Source organism: Carica papaya, chromosome 5, assembly GCF_054855325.1.
Source record: "Carica papaya isolate Zhongbai chromosome 5, ASM5485532v1, whole genome shotgun sequence".
NCBI lineage: Eukaryota > Viridiplantae > Streptophyta > Magnoliopsida > Brassicales > Caricaceae > Carica > Carica papaya.
The window spans coordinates 29,298,815-29,317,197 of record NC_142313.1 but is presented as its reverse complement, the minus strand read 5'-3'; the positions used below and the strand labels follow the sequence as shown (position 1 = coordinate 29,317,197).

General features: G+C 46.5%; 4 non-coding genes and 32 pseudogenes across 4 annotated transcripts; 35 read left to right on the top strand and 1 right to left on the bottom strand.

Annotated features, from left to right (window-relative positions):
* Positions 1–503: 503 nt before the first annotated feature.
* On the bottom strand, positions 504–622 carry LOC148260620 (5S ribosomal RNA; annotated as a pseudogene).
* An 804-nt stretch (positions 623–1,426) lies between these two features.
* Positions 1,427–1,545, top strand: LOC148260619 (5S ribosomal RNA; annotated as a pseudogene).
* A 207-nt stretch (positions 1,546–1,752) lies between these two features.
* On the top strand, positions 1,753–1,871 carry LOC148260618 (5S ribosomal RNA; annotated as a pseudogene).
* A 207-nt stretch (positions 1,872–2,078) lies between these two features.
* LOC148260617 (5S ribosomal RNA) lies at positions 2,079–2,197 on the top strand (annotated as a pseudogene).
* Positions 2,198–2,759: 562 nt separating this feature from the next.
* Positions 2,760–2,878, top strand: LOC148260616 (5S ribosomal RNA). Its single transcript, XR_015819835.1, has one exon. It is a non-coding gene; the product is annotated as a 5S ribosomal RNA (ribosomal RNA).
* A 558-nt stretch (positions 2,879–3,436) lies between these two features.
* Positions 3,437–3,555, top strand: LOC148260615 (5S ribosomal RNA; annotated as a pseudogene).
* Positions 3,556–4,113: 558 nt separating this feature from the next.
* Positions 4,114–4,232, top strand: LOC148260614 (5S ribosomal RNA; annotated as a pseudogene).
* A 528-nt stretch (positions 4,233–4,760) lies between these two features.
* On the top strand, positions 4,761–4,879 carry LOC148260613 (5S ribosomal RNA; annotated as a pseudogene).
* A 210-nt stretch (positions 4,880–5,089) lies between these two features.
* Positions 5,090–5,208, top strand: LOC148260612 (5S ribosomal RNA; annotated as a pseudogene).
* A 527-nt stretch (positions 5,209–5,735) lies between these two features.
* Positions 5,736–5,853, top strand: LOC148260611 (5S ribosomal RNA; annotated as a pseudogene).
* A 204-nt stretch (positions 5,854–6,057) lies between these two features.
* On the top strand, positions 6,058–6,176 carry LOC148260610 (5S ribosomal RNA; annotated as a pseudogene).
* A 550-nt stretch (positions 6,177–6,726) lies between these two features.
* LOC148260609 (5S ribosomal RNA) lies at positions 6,727–6,845 on the top strand (annotated as a pseudogene).
* A 204-nt stretch (positions 6,846–7,049) lies between these two features.
* On the top strand, positions 7,050–7,168 carry LOC148260608 (5S ribosomal RNA; annotated as a pseudogene).
* Positions 7,169–7,729: 561 nt separating this feature from the next.
* LOC148260607 (5S ribosomal RNA) lies at positions 7,730–7,847 on the top strand (annotated as a pseudogene).
* A 204-nt stretch (positions 7,848–8,051) lies between these two features.
* LOC148260606 (5S ribosomal RNA) lies at positions 8,052–8,170 on the top strand (annotated as a pseudogene).
* A 210-nt stretch (positions 8,171–8,380) lies between these two features.
* LOC148260605 (5S ribosomal RNA) lies at positions 8,381–8,499 on the top strand (annotated as a pseudogene).
* Positions 8,500–9,026: 527 nt separating this feature from the next.
* LOC148260604 (5S ribosomal RNA) lies at positions 9,027–9,144 on the top strand (annotated as a pseudogene).
* Positions 9,145–9,348: 204 nt separating this feature from the next.
* LOC148260603 (5S ribosomal RNA) lies at positions 9,349–9,467 on the top strand (annotated as a pseudogene).
* Positions 9,468–10,030: 563 nt separating this feature from the next.
* Positions 10,031–10,149, top strand: LOC148260602 (5S ribosomal RNA; annotated as a pseudogene).
* A 205-nt stretch (positions 10,150–10,354) lies between these two features.
* LOC148260601 (5S ribosomal RNA) lies at positions 10,355–10,472 on the top strand (annotated as a pseudogene).
* An 887-nt stretch (positions 10,473–11,359) lies between these two features.
* LOC148260600 (5S ribosomal RNA) lies at positions 11,360–11,478 on the top strand (annotated as a pseudogene).
* Positions 11,479–12,040: 562 nt separating this feature from the next.
* On the top strand, positions 12,041–12,159 carry LOC148260599 (5S ribosomal RNA). Its single transcript, XR_015819840.1, has one exon. It is a non-coding gene; the product is annotated as a 5S ribosomal RNA (ribosomal RNA).
* A 205-nt stretch (positions 12,160–12,364) lies between these two features.
* Positions 12,365–12,482, top strand: LOC148260598 (5S ribosomal RNA; annotated as a pseudogene).
* A 205-nt stretch (positions 12,483–12,687) lies between these two features.
* Positions 12,688–12,806, top strand: LOC148260597 (5S ribosomal RNA; annotated as a pseudogene).
* A 561-nt stretch (positions 12,807–13,367) lies between these two features.
* On the top strand, positions 13,368–13,485 carry LOC148260596 (5S ribosomal RNA; annotated as a pseudogene).
* A 205-nt stretch (positions 13,486–13,690) lies between these two features.
* Positions 13,691–13,809, top strand: LOC148260595 (5S ribosomal RNA; annotated as a pseudogene).
* A 562-nt stretch (positions 13,810–14,371) lies between these two features.
* On the top strand, positions 14,372–14,489 carry LOC148260594 (5S ribosomal RNA; annotated as a pseudogene).
* A 6-nt stretch (positions 14,490–14,495) lies between these two features.
* LOC148260593 (5S ribosomal RNA) lies at positions 14,496–14,614 on the top strand (annotated as a pseudogene).
* Positions 14,615–14,818: 204 nt separating this feature from the next.
* Positions 14,819–14,937, top strand: LOC148260592 (5S ribosomal RNA). The gene has a single exon (XR_015820689.1). It is a non-coding gene; the product is annotated as a 5S ribosomal RNA (ribosomal RNA).
* Positions 14,938–15,497: 560 nt separating this feature from the next.
* On the top strand, positions 15,498–15,616 carry LOC148260591 (5S ribosomal RNA; annotated as a pseudogene).
* A 205-nt stretch (positions 15,617–15,821) lies between these two features.
* On the top strand, positions 15,822–15,940 carry LOC148260590 (5S ribosomal RNA; annotated as a pseudogene).
* A 199-nt stretch (positions 15,941–16,139) lies between these two features.
* Positions 16,140–16,258, top strand: LOC148260589 (5S ribosomal RNA; annotated as a pseudogene).
* Positions 16,259–16,466: 208 nt separating this feature from the next.
* On the top strand, positions 16,467–16,585 carry LOC148260588 (5S ribosomal RNA; annotated as a pseudogene).
* Positions 16,586–17,147: 562 nt separating this feature from the next.
* Positions 17,148–17,266, top strand: LOC148260587 (5S ribosomal RNA). The gene has a single exon (XR_015820446.1). It is a non-coding gene; the product is annotated as a 5S ribosomal RNA (ribosomal RNA).
* Positions 17,267–17,825: 559 nt separating this feature from the next.
* Positions 17,826–17,944, top strand: LOC148260586 (5S ribosomal RNA; annotated as a pseudogene).
* A 202-nt stretch (positions 17,945–18,146) lies between these two features.
* On the top strand, positions 18,147–18,265 carry LOC148260585 (5S ribosomal RNA; annotated as a pseudogene).
* Positions 18,266–18,383: the final 118 nt, after the last annotated feature.

Below are 18,383 nucleotides of genomic sequence, written 5' to 3'. Positions count from 1 at the left end.
ATTTGTTTCCTTGTGCGTGCGCACTGCACCTCCCGTTCTCGTTCTAATATCAAGTAAAATGCTACAGCGCCGTGACTCACATTTGCGAATAAACCTGAGGACCATAATTTAAGTCGCGCGTAACGTCGAAAGAATCATTTGCAAAAAAATGGGTGCAACACGAGGACTTCACAAGAAAATGGGTGAAATATAAGGACTTCGCAGGAGGTAACCCATGCTAGTACTACTCTCACCAAAGCACCCTTACCTACGGAGTTCTGATAGAATCCGTTGCATTGGTGCTGGTATGATCGCACCTGTTTCATTTCGTGCTGAAAATACATACACTCCTTCTCTTTCCCTCCCCCTCCCATCAATTGTTTCCTTGTGCGTTCACACTGCACCTCTTCTTCTCGTTCTAATATCGATTAAAATGCCCCTGCTTCTTGACTCACATTTGCGTATAAACCAGCGGACCCTAGTTCCAGTCGCGCGTAACGTCGAACGACCCGTCTGAAAAAAAATTGGTACGACACGAGGACTTCCCAAGAGGTCACCCATCCGAGTACTACTCTCGCCCAAGCACACTTCACTGTGGAGTTCTGATGGGATCCGGTGCATTAGTGCTGGTATGATCGCGCCCGTTTAATTCCGCGCTGTAAATACATAAACTCCTTCTCCTTTCTTCCCCATCCCGTCATTTGTTTCCTTGTGCGTGCGCACTGCACCTCCCGTCGAAATAATCATTTGCAAAAAAATGGGTGCAGCACGAGGACTTCACAAGAAAATGGGTGAAATATAAGGACTTCGCAGGAGGTAACCCATGCTAGTACTACTCTCGCCCAAGCACCCTTACCTATGGAGTTCTGATAGAATCTGTTGCACCCAATGTTTTGCAGATGATTCTTTCGACGTTACGCGCGACTTGAATTATGGTCCTCAGGTTTATTCGCAAATGTGAGTCACGGCGCTGTACCATTTTACTTGATATTAGAACGAGAACGGGAGGTGCAGTGCGCACGCACAAGGAAACAAATTACGGGAGGGGGAAGAAAGGAGAAGGAGTTTATGTATTTGCAGCACGAAATGAAACAGGTGCGATCATACCAGCACTAATGCAACGAATTCTATCAAAACTCCGTAGGTAAGGGTGCTTGGGCATGAGTAGTACTAGCATGGGTTACCTCCTGCGAAATCCTTATATTTCACCCATTTTCTTGTGAAGTCCTCGTGTTGCACCCATTTTTTTGCAGATGATTCTTTCGATGTTACGCGCGACTTGAATTATGGTCCTCAGGTTTATTCGCAAATGTGAGTCACGGCGCTGTTGCATTTTACTTGATATTAGAGCGAGAACGGGAGGTGCAGTGCGCACGCACAAGGAAACAAATGACGGGAGGGGGAAGAAAGGGGAATGAGTTTATGTATTTACAGCGCAAAATTAAACAGGTTCGATCATACCAGCACTAATGCACCGGATCCCATCAGAACTCCGTAGTTAAGTGTGCTTTGGCGAGAGTAGTACTCGGATGGTTGACCTCCTGGGAAGTCCTCGTGTCGCACTAATTTTTTTTCTCAGACGGGTCATTCGACGTTACGCGCGACTGGAACTAGGGTCCACTGGTTTATACGCAAATGTGAGTCAAGAAGCAGGGGCATTTTACTTGATATTAGAACGAGAATGAGAGGTGAAGTGTGAATGCACAAGGAAACAAATGACGGGAGGGGGAAGAAAGGAGAAGGAGTGTATGTATTTGCAGCGCGAAATTAAACATGTGCGATCATATCAGCACTAAAGCTCCGGTTCCCATCAGAACTCTGCAGTTAAGTGTGCTTGGGCGAGAGTAGTTCTCGGATGGGTGACCACTTGGGAAGTCCTCGTGTTGCACCCATTTTCTTTTTTTCAGATGTGCCGTTCGACGTTACGCGCGACTTTAATTATGGTCCGCAGATTTATTCGCAAATGTGAGTCACGGCGCCGTGGCATTTTACTTGATATTTAAATGAGAACGAGAGGTGCAGTGCGCACGTACAAGGAAACAAATGACAGGAGGGGGAAGAAAGGAGAAGGAGTTTATGTATTTGCAGCGCAAAATAATAGGTGTGATCATACCAGCACTAATGCAATGGATTCCATCAGAACTCTGTAGTTAAGTGTGCTTGGGCGAGAGTAGTACTCGGATGGGTGACCTCTTGGGAAGTCCTCGTGTCGCACCAATTTTTTTTCAGACGGGTCGTTCGACGTTACGCGCGACTGGAACTAGGGTCCACTGGTTTATACGCAAATGTGAGTCAAGAAGCAGGGGCATTTTAATCTATATTAGAACGAGAATGAGAGATGCAGAGTGCACGCAAAAGGAAACAAATGACGGGAGGGGGGATGGAGGGAGAAAAAGTGTATGTATTTGCAGCGCAAAATGAAACATGAGCAATCATACCAGCACCAATGCAACGGATTCTATCAGAACTCCGCAAGTTAAGGGTGCTTGGGCGAGAGTAGCTCTAGGATGCGTGACCTCCTGCAAAGTCCTTATATTTCACCCATTTTCTTAGGAAGTCCTCGTGTTGCACCCATTTTTTTGCAGATGATTCTTTCGACGATACGCGCGACTTGAATTATGGTCCTCAGGTTTATTCGTAAATGTGAGTCACGGCACCGTAGTATTTTACTTGATATTAGAATGAGCACGGGAGGTGCAGTGCGCACGCACAAGGAAACAAATGACGGGACGGGGGAAGAAAGGAGAAGGAGTTTATGTATTTGCAGCGCTGAATTAAACGGGTGCGATCATACCAGCACGAATGCACCGGATCCCATCAGAACTCCGTAGTTAAGTGTGCTTGGGCGAGAGTAGTACTCAGATGGGTGACCTCCTGGGAAGTCCTCGTGTCGCACCAATTTATTTTCAGACGGGTCGTTCGACGTTACGCGCGACTGGAACTAGGGTCCGCTGGTTTATACGCAAATGTGAGTCAAGAAGCAGGGGCATTTTAATCGATATTAGAACGAGATGGAGAGGTGCAGTGTGAACGCACAAGGAAACAATTGATGGGAGGGGGAGGGAAGGAGAAAGAGTGTATGTATTTTCAGCACGAAATGAAACAGATGCGATTATACCAGCACTAATGTAACAGATTCTATCAGAACTCCGTAGGTAAGGGTGCTTGGGCGAGAGTAGTACTAGCATGGGTTACCTCCTGCGAAGTCCTTATATTTCACCCATTTTCTTGTGAAGTCCTCGTGTTGCACCCATTTTCTTGCAGATGATTCTTTCGACGTTACGCGCGACTTGAATTATGGTCCTCAGGTTTATTCGCAAATGTGAGCCACGACACCGTAGTATTTTACTTGATATTAGAACGAGCACGGGAGGTGCAGTGCGCACACACAAGGAAAGAAATGAGGGAGGGGGAAGAAAGTAGAAGGAGTTTATGTATTTGCAGCGCGAAATTAAACGGGTGCGATCATACCAGCACTAATGCTCTAGATCCCATCAGAACTCTGCAGTTAAGTGTGTTTGGGCAAGAGTAGTACTCAGACGGGTGACCTCCTGGAAAGTCTTTGTGTCGCACCAATTTTTTTCAGACGGGTCGTTCGACGTTACGCGCGACTGGAACTATGGTCCGCTGGTTTATACGCAAATGTGAGTCAAGAAGTAGGGGCATTTTAATCAATATTAGAACGAGAAGGAGAGGTGCAGTGTGAACGCACAAGGAAACAATTGATGGGAGGGGGAGGGAAGAAGAAGGAGTGTATGTATTTTCAGCACGAAATGAAACAGGTGCGATCATACCAGCACTAATGCATCGGATTCTATCAGAACTCCGTAGGTAAGGGTGCTTGGACGAGAGTAGTACTAGCATGGGTTACCACCTGCGAAGTCCTTATATTTCACCCATTTTCTTGTGAAGTTCTCGTGTTGCACCCATTTTTTTGCAGATGATTCTTTCGACGTTACGCGCGACTTGAATTATGGTCCTCAGGTTTATTCGCAAATGTGAGTGACGGCGCTGTAGCATTTTACTTGATATTAGAACGAGAACGGGAGGTGCAGTGCGCACGCACAAGGAAACAAATAACGGGTGGGGGAAGAAAGGGGAATGAGTTTATGTATTTGCAGCGCGAAATTAAACAGGTGCGATCATACCAACACTAATGCACCGGATCCCATCAGAACTCCGCATTTATGTGTGCTCGAGCGAGATTTGTACTCGGATGGGTGACCTCCTGGGAAGTCCTCGTGTCGCACCAATTATTTTTCAGACGGGTTGTTCGACGTTACGCGCGTCTGGAACTAGGGTCCGCTGGTTTATACGCAAATGTGAGTCAAGAAGCAGGGACATTTTAATCGATATTAGAACGAGAATGAGAGGTGAAGTGTGAACGCACAAGGAAACAAATGACGGGAGGTGGAATAAAAGAGAAGGAGTGTATGTATTTGAAGCACAAAATTAAACAAGTGGCATCATACCAGCACTAATGCACTGCATCCCATCAGAACTCTGCAGTTAAGTGTTCTTGGGCGAGAGTAGTACTCGGATGGGTGACCTCTTGGGAAGTCCTCGTATCGCAACAATTTTTTTTCAGATGGGTCGTTCGACGTTACGCGCGACTGGAACTATGGTTCGCTGGTTTATACGCAAATGTGAGTCAAGAATCAGGGGCATTTTAATCGATATTAGAACGAGAAGGAGAGGTGCAGTGTGAACGCACAAGGAAACAAATGATGGGAGGGGGGGAGGGAAGAAGGAGTGTATGTATTTTCAGCACGAAATTAAACAGGTGCGGTCACACCAGCACTAATGCACCGGATCCCATCAGAACTCCGCAGTTATGTGTGCTTTGGCGAAAGTAGTACAATGATGGGTTACCTCCTGGGAAGTTCTCGTGTTGCACCCATTTTCTTTTTTTTCAGATGTGCCGTTCGACGTTACGCACGACTTTAATTATGGTCCGCAGATTTATTCGCAAATGTGAGTCACGGCGCCGTGGCATTTTACTTGATATTTGAACGAGAACGAGAGGTGCAGTGCGCACGCACAAGGAAAGAAATGACGGGAGGGGGAAGAAAGGAGAAGGAGTGTATGTATTTGCAGCGCGAAATTAAACAAGTGCGATCATACCAGCACTACAGCCCCGGATCCCATCAAAACTCCACAGTTAAGTGTGCTTGGGTGAGAGTAGTACTCGGATCGGTGACCACTTGGGAAGCCCTCGTGTTGCACCTATTTTTTTTTGGATGGGTTGTTCGACGTTACGCGCGAATGGAATTATAAACAATTGGTTCATTTTCAAAGGTGAGTCACAGTGCCGGGGCATATTGCTTGATATTAGAACGAGAAAGAGAGATGCAGAGTGCACGCACAAGGAAACAAATGACGGGAGGGGGGATGGGAGGAGAAAGAGTGTATGTATTTGCAGTGCAGAATAAAACATGAGGGATCATACCAGTACCAATGCAACGGATTCTATCAGAACTCCGCAGTTAAGGGTGCTTGGGCGAGAAAAGTACTCGGATGGGTGACCTCCTGCGAAGTCCTTATATTTCACCCATTTTCTTGGGAGGTCCTCGTGTTGCACCCATCTTTTTGCAGATGATTCTTTCGACGTTACCCGTGACTTGATTTATGGTCTGCAGGTTTATTCGCAAATATGAGTCACGGTGCCGTGACATTTTACTTGATATTAAAACAAGTACGGGAGGTGCAGTGCGCACGCACAAGGAGTGTATGTATTTGAAGCACAAAATTAAATAAGTGGCATCATACCAGCACTAATGCACTAGATCCCATCAGAACTCTGCAGTTAAGTGTGCTTGGGCGAGATTAATACTCGGATGGGTGACCTCTTGGGAAGTCCTCCTATCGCAACAATTTTTTTTCAGATGGGTCGTTCGACGTTACGCGCAACTGGAACTATGTTCCGCTGGCTTATACGCAAATGTGAGTCAAGAATCAGGGGCATTTTAATCGATATTAGAACGAGAAGGAGAGGTGCAGTGTGAACGCACAAGGAAACAAATGATGGAAGGGGGGGAGGGAAGAAGGAGTGTATGTATTTTCAGAACGAAATTAAACAGGTGCGGTCACACCAGCACAAATGCACCAGATCCCATCAGAACTCCGCAGTGAAGTGTGCTTTGGCGAAAGTAGTACAATGATGGGTCACCTACTGGGAAGTTCTCGTGTTGCACCTATTTTCTTTTTTTCAGATGTGCCGTTCGACGTTACGCGCGACTTTAATTATGGTCCGCAGATTTATTCGCAAATGTGAGTCAAGGCGCTGTGGCATTTTACTTGATATTTGAACGAGAACGAGAGGTGCAATGCGCACGCACAAGGAAACAAATGACGGGAGGGGGAAGAAAGGAGAAGGAGTGTATGTATTTGCAGCGCGAAATGAAACAGGTGCGATCATACCAGCACTAATGCAACGGATTCTATCAGAAATCCGTAGGTAAGGGTGCTTAGGCGAAAGTAGTACTAGCATGGGTTACCTCCTGCGAAGTCCTTATATTTGGCCTATTTTCTTGTGAAGTCCTCGTGTTGCACCCATTTTTTTGCAGATGATTCTTTCGACGTTACGCGCGACTTGTATTATGGTCATCAGGTTTATTCGCAAATGTGAGTCACGGTGCTGTAGCATTTTACTTGATATTAGAACGAGAACGGGAGGTGTGAGGAAACAAATGACGGGAGGGGGAAGAAAGGGGAATGAGTTTATGTATTTGCAGCGCGAAATTAAACAGGTGCTATCATACCAGCACTAATGCACCGGATCCCATCAGAACTCTGCAGTGAAGTGTGCTTGGGAGAGATTAGTACTCGGATGGGTGACCTCCTGGGAAGTCCTCGTGTCGCACCAATTTTTTTTCAGACGGGTCGTTCGACGTTACGCGCGTCTGGAACTAGGGTCCGCTGGTTTATACGCAAATGTGAGTCAAGAAGCAGGGGCATTTTAATAGATATTAGAACGAGAATGAGAGGTGAAGTGTGAACGCACAAGGAAACAAATGACGGAGGGGGAAGAAAGGAGAAGGAGTGTATGTATTTGCAGCGCGGAATTGAACAGGTGCGATCATATCAGCACTAAAGCCCCGGATCCCATCAGAACTCCGCAGTTAGGTGTGCTTGGGCGAGAGTAGTACTCGAATGGGTGACCACTTGGGAAGCCCTCGTGTTGCACCTTTTTTTTCTCGGATGGGTTGTTCGACGTTACGCGCGAATGGAATTATAAACCGCTGGTTCATTTGCAAAGGTGAGTCACGGTGCCGGGGCATATTACTTGATATTAGAACGAGAAAGAGAGATGCAGAGTGCACGCACAAGGAAACAAATGACGGGAGGGGGGATGGGAGGAGAAAGAGTGTATGTATTTGCAGTGCAGAATGAAACATGAGGGATCATACCAGCACTAATGCAACGGATTCTATCAGAACTCCGCAGTTAAGGGTGCTTGGCCGAGAAAAGTACTCGAATGGGTGACCTCCTGCGAAGTCCTTATATTTCACCCATTTTCTTGGGAGGTCCTCGTGTTGCACCCATATTTTTGCAGATGATTCTTTCGACGTTACGCGCGACTTGATTTATGGTCCGCAGGTTTATTCGCAAATGTGATTCACGGCGCCGTGGCATTTTACTTGATATTAGAACGAGTACAGGAGGTGCAGTTCGCACGCACAAGGAAACAAATGACGGGAGGAGGAAGAAAAGAGAAGGAGTGTATGTATTTGAAGCGCAAAATTCAACAAGTGGCATCATACCAGCACTAATGCACCGGATCCCATCAGAACTCTGCAGTTAAATGTGCTTGGGCGAGAGTAGTACTCGGATGGGTGACCTATTGGGAAGTCCTCGTATCGCAATAATTTTTGTTCAGATGGGTCGTTCGACGTTACGCTCGACCGGAACTATGGTCTGCTGGTTTATACGCAAATGTGAGTCAAGAATCAGGGGCAATTTAATCCATATTCGAACGAGAAGGAGAGGTGCAGTGTGAACGCACAAGGAAACAAATGATGAGAGGGGGGGAGGGAAGAAGGAGTGTATGTATTTTCAGCACGAAATTAAACAGGTGCGGTCACACCAGCACTAATGCACCGGATCCCATCAGAACTCCGCAGTTATGTGTGTTTTGGCGAAAGTAGTACAATGATTGGTTACCTCCTGGGAAGTTCTCGTGTTGCACCTATTTTCTTTTTTTTCAGATGTGCCGTTCGACGTTACGCACGACTTTAATTATGGTCCGCAGATTTATTCGCAAATGTGAGTCACGGCGCCGTGGCATTTTACTTGATATTTGAACGAGAACGAGAGGTGCAGTGCGCACGCACAAGGAAACATATGACGGGAGGGGGAAGAAAGGAGAAGGAGTGTATGTATTTGCAGCGCGAAATTAAACATGTGCGATCATACCAGCACTACAGCCCCGGATCCCATCAAAACTCCACAGTTAAGTGTGCTTGGGTGAGAGTAGTACTCGGATCGGTGACCACCTGGGAAGCCCTCGTGTTGCACCTATTTTTTTTCGGATGGGTTGTTCGACGTTACGCGTGAATGGAATTATAAACAACTGGTTCATTTTCAAAGGTGAGTCACAGTGCCGGGGCATATTGCTTGATATTAGAACGAGAAAGAGAGATGCAGAGTGCACGCACAAGGAAACAAATGACGGGAGGGGGGATGGGAGGAGAAAGAGTGTATGTATTTGCAGTGCAGAATAAAACATGAGGGATCATACCAGTACCAATGCAACGGATTCTATCAGAACTCCGCAGTTAAGGGTGCTTGGGCGAGAAAAGTACTCGGATGGGTGATCTCCTGCGAAGTCCTTATATTTCACCCATTTTCTTGGGAGGTCCTCGTGTTGCACCCATCTTTTTGCAGATGATTCTTTCGACGTTACGCGTGACTTGATTTATGGTCTGCAGGTTTATTCACAAATATGAGTCACGGTGTCGTGGCATTTTACTTGATATTAAAACAAGTACGGGAGGTGCAGTGCGCACGCACAAGGAGTGTATGTATTTGAAGCACAAAATTAAATAAGTGGCATCATACCAGCACTAATGCACTAGATCCCATCAGAACTCTGCAGTTAAGTGTGCTTGGGCGAGATTAATACTCGGATGGGTGACCTCTTGGGAAGTCCTCCTATCGCAACAATTTTTTTTCAGATGGGTCGTTCGACGTTACGCGCAACTGGAACTATGGTCCGCTGGCTTATACGCAAAAGTGAGTCAAGAATCAGGGGCATTTTAATCGATATTAGAACGAGAAGGAGAGGTGCAGTGTGAACGCACAAGGAAACAAATGATGGAAGGGGGGGAGGGAAGAAGGAGTGTATGTATTTTCAGAACGAAATTAAACAGGTGCGGTCACACCAGCACAAATGCACCAGATCCCATCAGAACTCCGCAGTGAAGTGTGCTTTGGCGAAAGTAGTACAATGATGGGTCACCTCCTGGGAAGTTCTCGTGTTGCATCCATTTTCTTTTTTTCAGATGTGCCGTTCGACGTTACGCGCGACTTTAATTATGGTCTGCAGATTTATTCGCAAATGTGAGTCACGGCGCTGTGGCATTTTACTTGATATTTGAACGAGAACGAGAGGTGCAATGCGCACGCACAAGGAAACAAATGACGGGAGGGGGAAGAAAAGAGAAGGAGTGTATGTATTTGCAGCGCGAAATGAAACAGGTGCGATCATACCAGCACTAATGCAACGGATTCTATCAGAAATCCGTAGGTAAGGGTGCTTAGGCGAAAGTAGTACTAGCATGGGTTACCTCCTGCGAAGTCCTTATATTTGACCTATTTTCTTGTGAAGTCCTCGTGTTGCACCCATTTTTTTGCAGATGATTCTTTCGACGTTACGCGCGACTTGTATTATGGTCCTCAGGTTTATTCGCAAATGTGAGTCACGGTGCTGTAGCATTTTACTTGATATTAGAACGAGAATGGGAGGTGCAGTGCGCACGCACAAGGAAACAAATGACGGGAGGGGGAAGAAAGGGGAATGAGTTTATGTATTTGCAGCGCAAAATTAAACAGGTGCGATCATACCAGCACTAATGCACCGGATCCCATCAGAACTCCGCAGTGAAGTGTGCTTGGGCGAGACTAATACTCGGATGGGTGACCTCCTGGGAAGTCCTCGTGTCGCACAAAATTTTTTTCAGACGGGTCGTTCGACGTTACGCGCGATTGGAACTAGGGTCCGCTGGTTTATACGCAAATGTGAGTCAAGAAGCACGGACATTTTAATCGATATTAGAACGAGAATGAGAGGTGAAGTGTGAACGCACAAGGAAACAAATGACAGAAGGGGGAAGAAAGGAGAAGGAGTGTATGTATTTGCAGCGCGAAAGTAAACAGGTGCGATCAACCAGCACTAAAGCTCCGGATCCCATCAGAACTCCGCAGTTAAGTGTGCTTGGGCGAGCATAGTACTCGGATGGGTGACCACTTGGGAAGCCCTCGTGTTGCATCTATTTTTTTCGGATGGGTTGTTCGACGTTACGCGCGAATAGAATTATAAACCGCTGGTTCATTTGCAAAGATGAGTCACGGTGCTGGGGCATATTACTTGATATTAGAACGAGAAAGAGAAATGCAGAGTGCACGCACAAGGAAACAAATGACGGGAGGGGGGATGGGAGGAGAAAGAGTGTATGTATTTGCAGTGCAGAATGAAACATGAGGGATCATACCAGCACTAATGCAACAGATTCTATCAGAACTCCGCAGTTAAGGGTGCTTGGGCGAGAAAAGTACTCGGATGGGTGACCTCCTGCGAAGTCCTTATATTTCACCCATTTTCTTGGGAGGTCCTCGTGTTGCACCCATCTTTTTGCAGATGATTATTTCGATGTTACGCGCGACTTAATTTATGGTGCGCAGGTTTATTCGCAAATGTGAGGCACGACACTGTGGCATTTTACTTGATATTAGAACGAGTACGGGAGGTGCAGTGCGCACGCACAAGGAAAGAAATGACGGGAGGAGGAATAAAAGAGAAGGAGTGTATGTATTTGAAGCGCAAAATTAAACAAGTGACATCATACCAGCACTAATGCACTGGATCCCATCAGAACTCTGCAGTTAAGTGTGCTTTGGCGAAAGTAGTACAATGATGGGTTACCTCCTGGGAAGTTCTCATGTTGCACCCATTTTCCTTTTTTCAGATGTGCCGTTCGACGTTACGCGCGACTTTAATTATGGTCCGCAGATTTATTCGCAAATGTGAGTCACGGCGCCGTGGCATTTTACTTGATATTTGAACGAGAACGAGAGGTGCAGTGCGCACGCACAAGGAAACAAATGACGGGAGGGGGAAGAAAGGAGAAGGAGTTTATCTATTTGCAACGCGAAATTAAACAGGTGCGATCATACCAGCACTAATGCACCGAATCCCATCAGAACTCCGCAGCTAAGCGTGCTTGGGCGAAAGTAATACTCGGATGGGTGACCTTCTGGGAAGTCCTCGTGTCGCACTAATTTTTTTTTTAGACGGGTCGAACGACGTTACGTGCGACTGGAACTTGGGTCCACTGGTTTATACGCAAATGTGAGTTAAGAAGCAGGGGCATTTTAATCGATATTAGAACGAGAAGGAGAGATGCAGAGTGCACGCACAAGGAAACAAATGACTGGAGGGGGTATGGAGGGAGAAAAAGTATATGTAATTGAAGCGCAGAATGAAACATGAGCAATCATACCAGCACCAATGCAACGGATTCTATCAGAACTCCGCAAGTTAAGGGTGCTTGGGCGACAGTAGCACTAGGATGGGTGACCTCCTGCGAAGTCCTTATATTTCACCCATTTTCTTAGGAAATCCTCGTGTTGCACCCATTTTTTTGCAGATGATTCTTTCGATGTTACGCGCGACTTTAATTATGGTCCGCAGATTTATTCGCAAATGTGAGTCATGGCGCCGTGGTATTTTACTTGATTTTTGAACGAGAACGAGAGGTGCAGTGCGTACGCACTAGGAAACAAATGACGGGAGGGGGAAGAAAGGAGAAGGAGTTTATGTATTTGCAGCGCGAAATTAAACAGGTGCGATCATACCAGCACTAATGCACCGGATCCCATCAGAACTCCGCAGCGAAGTGTGCTTGGGCGAGATTAGTACTCGGATGGGTGACCTACTGGGAAGTCCTCGTGTCGCACCAATTTTTTTTCAGACAGGTCATTCGACGTTACGCGCGACTAGAACTGGGGTCCGCTGGTTTATACGCAAATGTGAGTCAAGAAGCTGGGGCATTTTAATCGATATTAGAACGAGAATGAGAGGTGAAGTGTGAACGCACAAGGAAACAAATAACGGGAGGGAGAAGAAAGGAGAAGGAGTGTATGTATTCGCAGCGCGAAACTAAACAAGTGCGATCATACCAACACTAAAGCCCCGGATCACATCAGAACTCCGCAGTTAAGTGTGTTTGGCGAGATTAGTACTCGGATGGTTGACCTCCTGGGAAGTCCTCGTGCCGCACCAATTTTTTTTCAGACGGGTCGTTCGACGTTACGCACGTTTGGAACTAGGGTCCGCTGGTTTATACGCAAATGTGAGTCGAGAAGCAGGGGCATTTTAATCGAAATTAGAACGAGAATGAGAGGTAAAGTGTGAACGCACAAGGAAACAAATGACGGGAGGGGGAAGAAAGGACAAGGAGTGTATGTATTTGCATCGCGAAATTAAACAGGTGCGATCATACCAGCACTAAAGCTCCGAATCTTATCAAAACTCCGCAGTTAAGTGTGCTTGGGCGAGAGTAGTACTCGGATGGGTGTCCACCTGGGAAGCCCTCGTGTTGCACCTATTTTTTTTCCGGATGGGTTGTTCGACGTTACGCGCGAATGGAATTATAAATCGCAGGTTCATTTGCAAAGGTGAGTCATGGTGCCGGGGCATATTACTTGATATTAGAACGAGAAAGAGAGATGTAGAGTGCACGCAAAAGGAAACAAATGACGGGAGGGAGGATGGGAGGAGAAAGAGTGTATGTATTTGCAGTGCAGAATGAAACATGAGGGATCATACCAGCACTAATGCAACGGATTCTATTAGAACTCCGCAGTTAAGGATGCTTGGGCGAGAAAAGTACTCGGATGGGTGACCTCCTGCGAAGTCCTTATATTTCACCCAATTTCTTGGGAGGTCCTCGTGTTGCACCCATCTTTTTGCAGATGATTCTTTCGACGTTACGCTCGTCTGGAACTAGGGTCCGCTGGTTTATACACAAATGTCAGTCAAGAAGCATGGGCATTTTAATCGATATTAGAACGAGAATGAGAGGTGAAGTGTGAACGCACAAGGAAACAAATGACGGGAGGGGGAAGAAAGGAGAAGGAGTGTATGTATTTGCAGTGCGAAACTAAACAGGTGCGATCATACCAGCACTAAAGCCCCGGATCCCATCAGAACTCCGCAGTTAAGTGTGCTTGGCGAGATTAGTACTCGGATGGTTGACTTCTTGTGAAGTCCTCGTGTCGCTCCAATTTTTTTTCAGATGGGTCATTCGACGTTACGCGCATCTGGAACTAGGGTCCGCTGGTTTATACGCAAATGTGAGTCGAGAAGCAGGGGCATTTTAATCGAAATTAGAACGAGAATGAGAGGTGAAGTGTGAACGCACAAGGAAACAAATGACGGGAGGGGGAAGAAAGGAGAAGGAGTGTATGTATTTGCAGCGCGAAATTAAACAGGTGCGATCACACCAGCACTAAAGCTCCGGATCCCATCAGAACTCCGCAGTTAAGTGTGCTTGTGCGAGAGTAGTACTCGGATGGGTGTCCACCTGGGAAGCCCTCGTGTTGCACCTATTTTTTTTTCGAATGAGTTGTTCGACGTTACTCGCGAATGGAATTATAAACCGCAGGTTCATTTGCAAAGGTGAGTCACGGTGCCGGGGCATATTACTTGATATTAGAACGAGAAAGAGAGATGCAGAGTTCACGCAAAAGGAATCAAATGACGGGAAGGAGGATGGGAGGAGAAAGAGTGTATGTATTTGTAGTGCAGAATGAAACATGAGGGATCATACCAGCACTAATGCAACGGATTCTATCAGAACTCCGCAGTTAAGGGTGCTTGCGCGAGAAAAGTACTCTGATGGGTGACCTCCTGCGAAGTCCTTATATTTCACCCATTTTCTTGGGAGTTCCTCGTGTTGCACCCATCTTTTTGCAGATGATTCTTTCGACGTTATGCGCGACTTGATTTATGGTCCGCAGGTTTATTCGCAAATGTGAGTTACGGCGCTGTGGCATTTTACTTGATATTAGAACGAGTACGGGAGGTGCAGTGCGCACGCACAAGGAAACAAATGACGGGAGGAGGAAGAAAAGAGAAGGAGCGTATGTATTTGAAGCGCAAAATTAAACAAGTGGCATCATACCAGCAATAATGCACTGGATCCCATCAGAACTCTGCAGTTAAGTGTACTTGGGCGAGAGTAGTACTCGGATGGGTGACCTCTTGAGAAGTCCTCGTATCGCAACAATTAAACAGGTGCGATCACACCAGCACTAATGCACCGGATCCCATCAGAACTCCACAGTGAAGTGTGCTTGGGCGAGATTAGTACTCGGATGGGTGACCTCCTGGGAAGTCCTCGTGTCGCTCTAATTTTTTTCAGACGGGTCGTTCGACGTTACGCGCGTCTGGAACTAGGGTCCGCTGGTTTATACGCAAATGTGAGTCAATAAGCAGGGGCATTTTAATCGATATTAGAACGAGAATGAGAGGTGAAGTGTGAACGCACAAGGAAACAAATGACGGGAGGGGGAAGAAAGGAGAATGAGTGTATGTATTTGCAGCGCGAAATTAAACAGGTGCAATCATACCAGCACTAAAGCTCCAGATCCCATCAGAACTCCGTAGTTAAGTGTGCTTGGGCGAGGGTAGTACTCGAATGGGTGACCACTTGGGAAGCCCTCGTGTTGCACCAATTTTTTTTCGGATGGGTTGTTCGACGTTACGCGCGAATGGAATTATAAACCGTTGGTTCATTTGCAAAGGTGAGTCACGTTGCCGGGGCATATTACTTGATATTAGAACGAGAAAGAGAGATGCAGAGTGCACGCACAAGAAAACAAATGACGGGAGGGGGGATGGAAGGAGAAAGAGTGTATGTATTTGTAGTGCAGAATGAAACATGAGGGATCATACCAGCACTAATGCAACGGATTCTATCAGAACTCCGCAGTTAAGGGTGCTTGGGCGAGAAAAGTACTCGGATGGGTGACCTCATGCGAAGTCCTTATATTTCACCCATTTTCTTAGGAAGTTCTCGTGTTCCACCCATTTTTTTGCAGATGATTCTTTCGACGATACGCTCGACTTGAATTATGGTCCTCAGGTTTATTCGCAAATGTGAGTCACAGCACCGTAGCATTTTACTTTATATTAAAAGGAGCACGGGAGGTGCAGTGCGCACGCACAAGGAAACAAATGACGGGAGGGGGAAGAAAGGAGAAGGAGTTTATGTATTTACAGCGCAGAATTAAACGGGTGTGATCATACCAGCACTAATGCACCGGATCCCATCAGAACGCCGCAGTTAAGTGTGCTTGGGCGAGAGTAGTATTCGAATGGGTGACCTCCTGGGAAGTCCTCGTGTCGCACCAATTTTTTTTCAGACGGGTCGTTCGAAGTTACGCGCGACTGGAACTAGGGTCCGCTGGTTTATACGCAAATGTAAGTCAAGAAGCAGGGGCATTTTAATCGATATTAGAACGAGAATGAGTGGTGAAGTGTGAACGCACAAGGAAACAAATGACGGGAGGGGGAAGAAAGGAGAAGTAGTGTATGTATTTGCAGCGCGAAATTAAACAGGTGCGATCATACCAGCACTAAAGCTCCGGATCCCATCAGAACTCCGTAGTTAAGTGTGCTTGGGCGTTGGTAGTACTCGGATGGGTGACCTCTTGGGAAGTCCTCGTATCGCAACAATTTTTTTTCAGATTGGTCGTTCGACGTTACGCGCGACTGGAACTATGGTCTGCTTGTTTATACGCAAATGTGAGTCAAGAATCTGGGGCATTTTAATCGATTTTAGAACGAGAAGGAGAGGTGCAGTGTGAACGCACAAGGAAACAAATGATTGGGGGGGGGGAGAAGGAGTGTATGTATTTTCAGCACGAAATTAAACAGATGCAGTCATACCAGCACAAATGCACCGGATCCCATCAGAACTCCGCAGTTAAGTGTGCTTTGGCGAAAGTAGTACAATGATGGGTTACCTCAAGGGAACTTCTCGTGTTGCACCCATTTTCTTTTTTTCAGATGTGCCGCTCGACGTTACGCGCGACTTTAATTATGGTCCGCATATTTATTCGCAAATGTGAGTCACGGCGCTGTGGCATTTTACTTGATATTTGAACGAGAACGAGAGGTGCAGTGCGCACGCACAAGGAAACAAATAACGGGAGGGGAAGAAAGGAGAAGGAGTTTATGTATTTGCAGCGCGAAATTAAACATGTGCGATCATACCAGCACTAATGCACCGGATCCCATCAGAACTCCGCAGTTAAGTGTGCTTGGGCGAGAGTAGTACTCGGATTGGAGACCTCCTGGGTAGTCCTCGTGTCGCACTAATTTTTTTTTCAGACGGGTCGTTCGACGTTACGCGCGACTGGAACTAGGGTCCACTGGTTTATACGCAAATGTGAGTCAAGAAGCAGGGGCATTTTAATCGATATTAGAATGAGAAGGAGAGATGCAGAGTGCACGCACAAGGAAACAAATGATGGGAGGGGGGATGGAGGAAGAAAAAGTGTATGTATTTGCAGCGCAGAATGAAACATGAGCAATCATACCAGCACCAATGCAACGGATTCTATCAGAACTCCGCAAGTTAAGGGTGCTTGGGCAAGAGTAGCACTAGGATGGGTGACCTCCTGCGAAGTCCTTATATTTCACCCATTTTCTTAGGAAGTCCTCGTGTTCCACCTATTTTTTTGCAGATGATTCTTTTGACGATATGCGCGACTTGAATTATGGTCCTCAGTTTTATTCGCAAATGTGAGTCACGGCATCGTAGCATTTTACTTGATATTAGAACGAGCACGGGAGGTGCAGTGCGCACGCACAATTAAACAAATGACGGGAGGGGGAAGAAAGGAGAAAGAGTTTATGTATTTGCAGCGCAAAATTAAAAGGGTGCGATCATACCAGCACTAATGCACCGGATCCCATCAGAACTCCGCAGTTAAGTGTGCTTGGGTGAGAGTAGTACTCGGATGGGTGATCTCCTGGGAAGTCCTCGTGTCGCACCAATTTTTTTTCAGACGGGTCGTTCGACGTTACGCGCGACTGGAACTATGGTCCGCTTGTTTATACGCAAATGTGAGTCAAGAAGCAGGGGCATTTTAATCGATATTAGAACGAGAAGGAGAGGTGCAGTGTGAATGCACAAAGAAACAATTGATGGGAGGGGGAGGGAAGGAGAAGGAGTGTATATATTTTCAGCACGAAATGAAACAAGTGCGATCATACCAGCACTAATTCAACGGATTCTATCAGAACTCCGTAAGTAAGGGTGCTTGGGCGAGAGTAGTACCAGCATGGTTTACCTCCTGCGAAGTCCTTATATTTCACCCATTTTCTTGTGAAGTCCTCGTGTTGCACCCATTTTTTTGCAGATGATTCTTTCGACGTTACGCGCGACTTCAATTATGGTCCTCAGGTCTATTCGCAAATGTGAGTCACGGCACCGTAGTATTTTACTTGATATTAGAACGAGCACGGGAGGTGCAGTGCGCACGCACAAGGAAACAAATAACGGGAGGGGGAAGGAAGGAGAAGGAGTTTATGTATTTGCAGCGCGGAATTAAACGGGTGCGATCATACCAGCACTAATGCATTGGATCCCATCAGAACTCCGCAGTTAAGTGTGCTTGGGCGAGAGTAGTACTCGGATTGGTGACCTCCTGGGAAGTCCTTGTGTTGCACCAATTTTTTTTTAGACGGGTCGTTCGACGTTACGCGCAACTTGAACTATGGTCCGCTAGTTTATACGCAAATGTGAGTCAAGAATCAGGGGTATTTTAATCGATATTAGAATGAGAAGGAGAGGTGCAGTGTGAACGCACAAGGAAACAAATGATGGGAGGGGAGGGGAAGAAGGAGTGTATGTACTTTCAGCACGAAATTAAACAGGTGCGGTCACACCAGCACAAATGCACCGGATCCCATCAGAACTCCGCAGTTAAGTGTGCTTTGGCGAAAGTAGTACAATGATGGGTTACCTCCTGGGAAGTTCTCGTGTTGCACCCATTTTCTTTTTTTCAGATGTGCCGTTCGAGGTTACGTGCGACTTTAATTATGGTCCGCAGATTTATTCGCAAATGTGAGTCACGGCGTCGTGGCATTTTACTAGATATTTGAACAAGAA